This window comes from Euprymna scolopes, chromosome 4 (assembly GCF_053919585.1).
Source record: "Euprymna scolopes isolate OS-2025 chromosome 4, ASM5391958v1, whole genome shotgun sequence".
In the NCBI taxonomy this organism is placed as follows: domain Eukaryota; kingdom Metazoa; phylum Mollusca; class Cephalopoda; order Sepiida; family Sepiolidae; genus Euprymna; species Euprymna scolopes.
The window spans coordinates 62,926,871-62,933,696 of NC_136485.1; the positions used below are offsets into that span (position 1 = coordinate 62,926,871).

General features: G+C 33.6%; 1 pseudogene; it reads left to right on the plus strand.

Moving 5' to 3' along the window:
- Positions 1-5,994: 5,994 nt before the first annotated feature.
- Positions 5,995-6,112, plus strand: LOC145275421 (5S ribosomal RNA; annotated as a pseudogene).
- The last annotated feature ends 714 nt before the right edge of the window (positions 6,113-6,826 follow it).

Genomic DNA, 6,826 nt, shown 5'->3' on the forward strand with positions numbered 1-6,826 from the left:
CTGAATCTCTTGCATGCGATGCAAGCACCTTGCCAACTGAGCAACCGTGCTACACACATAAAAGTCTACTAACACAGATCAAGAAAACAACAACGAAATCTGACTATTCAATATACCTACTTCGTCTCAAACAAGGGGCGTGATCATGCAACCACTGAGAACCCAAACCGATATCTCACAAGTTGGATTTTTAAACTCGCTAGAACGATGGCATCTAACAAGCTAACCTAGCGAGCAAATTAGTATTAAAATTTTCAATATGTGAGATATGATATAATTATTTCCACAGTCAAACAGGAGCTGCGATGTTGTTTAACTGTGGAAATATTATATACTAGCAGGGAGACCCGACGTTGCCCGGGATTGAATGATGATCAACAAATATTTCACACTCCTATATTTTTATTGTCATCGAAATCCATGATATCACCCGGGAGGAAGCTTCACATGCCTCCATGCAGTAACTTAGTCCAAAATATATGTTATTCTAGATTGCACTCTAGATAACCTACTGTTTCTTTTATAAAATTATTTTATATAAACTTCTTTCCAGTTAACATAAAAAACAGTAAGAAATTTATGTGCGGGGTTTGAACCCACAGACCATGTCATGAAAAAAAAAAAGTAAATAGCACGCTATCAACTTACCCACAGTAGAATTTTCACGGACCGTTGTTCTATCATTGTTGCTAAGCGACGACATGGAAAAAATGGCTTTGCCGATGACAGATAAATTAAAATAACGGTTTCGATTTTCGATTATCGGTAATTATTCTTATCAGTATTCTGAGAAAAGACTAAACTAAGATCACTCCCAGACATACACTAAAGTTTTGTAAATTTTAAAGAAAATAAGGAACGAACTCACAAACACACACAAAGTTGCATTTATATAATTGTAGAGAAGATATATATATATATATATATATATATATATATATATATATATATATATATGAGTAGGTAGTAGTTTGCTTGAAGCATTGTTGGTAAAGAAATATATAGAATTTTTATAAAAGCCAAAAACAATGCGGAGAAGCTTTCATGATTCCGGTCTTTCTCCGCATTGTTTTTGGCTTTTATAAAAAATTATATATATATATATATATATATATATATATATATATATATATATATATATATATATATATATATAGAGAGAGAGAGAGAGAGAGAGAGAGAGAGAGAGAGAATTTTTCTTTCTAAATGACTACAAGCGTTTTAAATTATCTATTATAATAGAAAAACTGTTAGAGCGGTTCTATTTTCGAAAGAAAAACTACTGGTCGTCACGGCATTTATTGCAGACATCTATAAACCGACAAATAGCTCCAACGAATGGAAATGGTTGTAAATCTTAAAAAATCATAATAAAAACAAATTATTTAAATGTTTAAACCTTTTTTTGATACATTCTTCACTGATCTGTTCTTTGTTTAATTTTACTTTTGTTTTATAAAGCAAAGAGAATCTATTAAAATCAATTTCATTTTCTTTGCATTCTTTTGCAGTATATTTCTGTTTTTCTTTGTTATGTACGTAAATGATGATTTCCAGAAGTGACGACAGACTCACAAATAAATTCCAATAGTGTATTTAAATTATGTGAAAAGATGGAACTCTTGTTGAAACTTATTTGAATGTTATAACTGTTAATATCACCTCAGATTTTCAAATCGTTTGAAAACAGCATAAACTGATTTCACAGAAGATAATTCATATTTTAATTAATGAGCATTAATGAAATGAATAGAATGACAGTCGAATGATGATGAATATGACGAAAAGTTTGAACATTTTAACATACTGCCCACTAAAAAAAATATACATAAAAATATAGCCGACTAAGAAAATAGCATTCTTCCACTTTTGTCAGAAATCGCTCATTAAATGTGAGGGCTAACGGGCAAAAAGGGGCGCGATGAGAGATACGAGGCCGTTTTCTATTTTTACAAAACAGTTTAGCCCAGTGAATTATCGATCCGAATTCAAATCACACCATATCTATCAGAATCAAATGTTTTGTACTTTTAGGTAATTATTTTTACATATTTCATATTAGCAATGGCTTAAGCCGTTGAAGAATCTATTAACTACAAAATCAACTCGACACAGCTGAGCCGGCTTCTTCCAACAGAGGAAATTTCAAGGTAATATTAAATTCACAAGCGGTCCCAAGCCACATGTATATCTCGATCAGGAAAGATGACACGTTATATATTTTTTCAATTCTTGTAGTTAGGTGTCGAGGTCCTCCTAAATACAGTGCCTCGTATTCACAAATGGTCACCCATCTGATACTGACCAGACTTAACATGGCTTAACTTCGGTGATTTAACGAGAACCGTTTTGTCAATATGATTATGCCGTATATAAAATTGTAAAAATACGAAATATAGGTAAACCACAACTTGTGTTCAATTAATAGTTTACAATGAATTGTTTACAATATGCACTGTACTCCAGAATTAAAGTAAAACTTAAACACGTGTATATATTCCGTAAATCAAATTCTTGAACTAATCCTAGCAAACTATTGAACACTTAAGAATGTACCATTTGTTTAATAAGACGGAATTACTAACCGAGGATGTGTTTGTATACGGCCATACAATGTTGGAGAATAGAGCTGTACCCCGACCCCGAAAATTGTCCACAACACAGTCCTTCATCACTCACCCAACACTCATAGAAATGATTGTATTTGCACAGTTTACCTTCGGAACCCTATAATCCACCTCCACGTCTGTCATTTCCCACCAAACAAATCAAATGCAAATTTAACAACGTCCCTTAAGTCAATAGAATTTCGTCCCATCTTAAACCACAAGGTCGTGATCATCGAGGATAAACCCGTTTTACACTCAATTAACAGGTTAAAAATCAATGTATCTAATCTGTCAATACATTCCACGTACTTGTTGACCGATTTCTCACGCCATCAGGCGAACAGGGACTAAATCATTGATCCAGAACATATGCTCGTGACGAAAAAGGATCGTACAAGTTGCATACCTACAAATTTCAGCTAAACAATTATCACAGTTAGCAAATATATGTTCACCCATCGTCTTCATCGTTGATAAACGCAAATCCTCCACTCTATAATAAAGACCAATGTGTATTTATTTGTATATTCGTATAATTAGGCAGCATTCTTTCATTTATACAGGTCTAGTTTAATATCAGCACTAAGCTCTGTATCATCTGTTTCTTTTTTGCTTTTTGTTTTTTTTTTGTCTATTTTTTCAATATGGCAAGCTGACTTTCTCGCATTTTCCGAAAGCGTACTAACGTTTTCAACCCACATGGGTCGTCTTCAGATACTATGGTGCAGTGAATGTTCATTTTGGTGAATTAACGGAACATATGCTGCGCCTATAAACATTTGAGTACGTCGTCTCCACACCCAAACTATTTTTTTAAGGATGGGCACTGTTTGCGGAATTATAACAAGGAAGTCAACTAGCTTCTATTCAATGTTCACGGCGAACACTCTAAATCGTCCTTGTATTCGTCCGAATTCGGCGTTTAATAGTTCTTAATTCCCTCCATTCAAATATATATAATTATGCATTTACAAAATAATAATAATAATAATAATAATAATATATATATATATATATATATATATATATATATATATATAGTCTTCCACATAATTCAGCATTTGACAACAGACGTGAAAACCTTTTTCAACCACCAGATTAAAAAAAAGACTATCTTCGGAATTTCCATTGGATGCTCCGCTGACTTGAGATCAGACTCTCTCTCTCTCTCTCTCTCTCTCTCTCTCTCTCTTTCTCTCTCTCTCTCTCTCTCTCTCTATATATATATATATATATATATATATATATATATATATATATATATATATATATATATATATATATATATAAAAGATGGAACTCTTGTTGAAACTTATTTGGATGTTATAACTGTTAATATCACCTCAGATTTTCAAATCGTTTGAAAACAGCATAAACTGATTTCAAAGAAGATAATTCATAAAAAAAACCTTTCACTTCTAAATAAAAGGGGAACTTTGATCTTCTTTTTCTTTATGCCATCACAAGTATAATCGATGAAAAATTAAATTAGAAACGTCATTCTGCAGTTGTATATAGATATTAGCGCCAACATAGGCGAAGGATGATTTTTCTTAGCAAATTCTTATTGGAATTTAATAGGCTTTATGCATACATTGATATTATAGTTAAAGAATATATAAAAAAAAAGTTTTCTCCCTTACAACTAATATATACACACACACACACACACACACACACACACACACACACACACACACACACACACACACACATATATATATATATATATATATATATATGTATGTATATATCAAAAAGTTTGACTCATGTCCAGGAAAACCTGCATCTAAAACTTTTATAGATATATTAGCATTTCAGCCCGGTGTTGCCTGGATATTTGGATGTGTATGTTGAGCAAAAAAAAAAAAAGTGGTAGTAGGAAGGCAGGTTCGAACCCGTACAGTGAAGGAGAAAAGAACGGGGGGGGGGACCTGACGTCTTTGCGGTTACGACCACTGCCAAACCTAAAGTGACTTATGTTTACATTAAGGCTAGACAATCTAAAGGAGAGGATAACTTTAAAAAATATCGGCGAAAAAAGTGATTCCCCACCCCCTGTAGAAAAGTGCCTAGTTGAAGGTGAAGATGTTAATGTTTTTAGCCAATTTTTCGATATTTGTCGTATGAAAGGTCGAACTTTAAAACGATACTGATCTTGGTAAAATCCGTCGCCTCTGACGAAAGTTTTAGGCACACATGTAAACATACATACATACATTTGCATATTAGTAACAAAAAAATTTTCGCCCTAAACCGATGAAAAAGCTTGCCCGATCTCTGAATATCCTTTATGTAAAATTTCAAATGTTTAGACCAGAAATTGTCTGATTAATTAGGTACAGACCGCAGAGGTCAAATTTTTTAAAACTTTGACCCCTATTATGACCCCTTAGAATTTATTGTTTTGGGCTTAAATCAAGTTATTAAGTTAGATCCATGTCCAAGGAACCTATATCTAAAATTTCAAGTGCGTAGACCCTAAACTGTCGGAGGAGTTTGGTAGAGTTCTCAAAGGTCAAATCGTTGAACTTTGACCCCTTAATCGCCAAATTTCTGGCCGAAAATCGATCACATAGATTTTTCCCAAATCTCAGTACTCTGACTGAAAATTGACAGAGTTATTGCAGAGGGAAATGTACACAGACACACACGCACACACACACACACACACAGACAGACAGACACTTTCACTTATATATATATATATATATATATATATATATATATATATATATATATAGAGAGAGAGAGAGAGAGAGAGAGAGGGAAGAGACAGACAGCGAAAGATGCTAATTTAGGATTTTGTATTTTTAATATTTTAGGTGGGTGCAAAAATAATGTCGTTTATAATATATTTTTTTGAATGTCAAAATACGACATTATTTTTGCACCAACCTTATGTTCAACTAGTTCTACAAACGCACATTTTCTAGGTTCAAACTATTCAACCAAAGCTCCATAACTGACCCAACGTATCACATTTTGTTAGTAATTGCATAAAGATATATATGCTATGCATATTCTCATAACTGAAGAAGTGTCAGCAACAAAATTCATGCATACTTAATTTTTCTTTCAATTGTCAATCTATTAACAGGTCATCCATGCTTTGGACATAAAGGCATTTTTCCGCATGCTACCCAGTGCCATTGGTATTACAACTGCAGTCTTACAACTGGCCTCTCTGGATGGAGACATAATGAACCGTACACTATGGAATGTCCGTATCCGCAACTTTTTGATGTAAAATTGCAACGCTGCAGAGAATATTTCAACATGTTTTGCGGTACACGCTTTGAACCTGTGGACCATTGTAAGTATAATAAACGGACATTTACGCTATTTGGTTGGAAGGGAGAATTACATGCATCGTTTTAAAATAATATACAGCATAATCACGTTTCACACACCGGTTCCCGTCAGATCACCGAAGTTAAGCAACGATGAGCCTGGCTAGTTACAGATGGGTGACCATTTGGGGTTTCCAGGTGCTGTATGTGCTCTCCGCTTATCTCTGCATTGTCTACAGTCGTCCTGGACTTCTCCTTGCCACTGGACTCAAGCAGTGCCGATTCACAGGAGGTGCGGTTGGAGATGGCGCAACTCTTGCCACATAATTACTTTGTCTTTCGAGACTGAGCTGAGGCATCGATTTAAAAATAATGATTTTAGTATGAATAAAATATAATATGCATCAAGCGCGCTTGTAAGCCTAATCACAACGTAATATTAGGAAAATAAACAAATATTTTACTTGTTTGAAATTTATAATTTAAATATATTTTGGAGCCAAACTCCATCCTCAGTATGTCGTTTTCTTTCTTTCTTTGTCTTCTTCTTTCTTGCCATGTTGTAAAGTTGGAGAAAGAAAAGTCTGTTTGTAAAGAGCCGCGCATTGTATCTCAGCGGTTGTGTTTTGAAATGTTGGAACTGTGCGTTGGCAACGCGAGATTAACGTCAAGAGTGGGAGTTCCATTATAGAAACGTTGATTTAATTTGAATAAAATAAAATACGCATCAAGTGCGCTTGAAGGCCAAATCACATTATACTAGGAAAATAAACAAGTATTTTATTTGAAATTCATATAAATTTCAAACAAATAAAATATGTGTTTATTTTCCTAGTATAACGTTATGATTTGGCTTTCAAGCGCGCTTGATGCGTATTTTATTTTATTCAAATTAAATCAACGTTTCTATAATGGAACTCACAC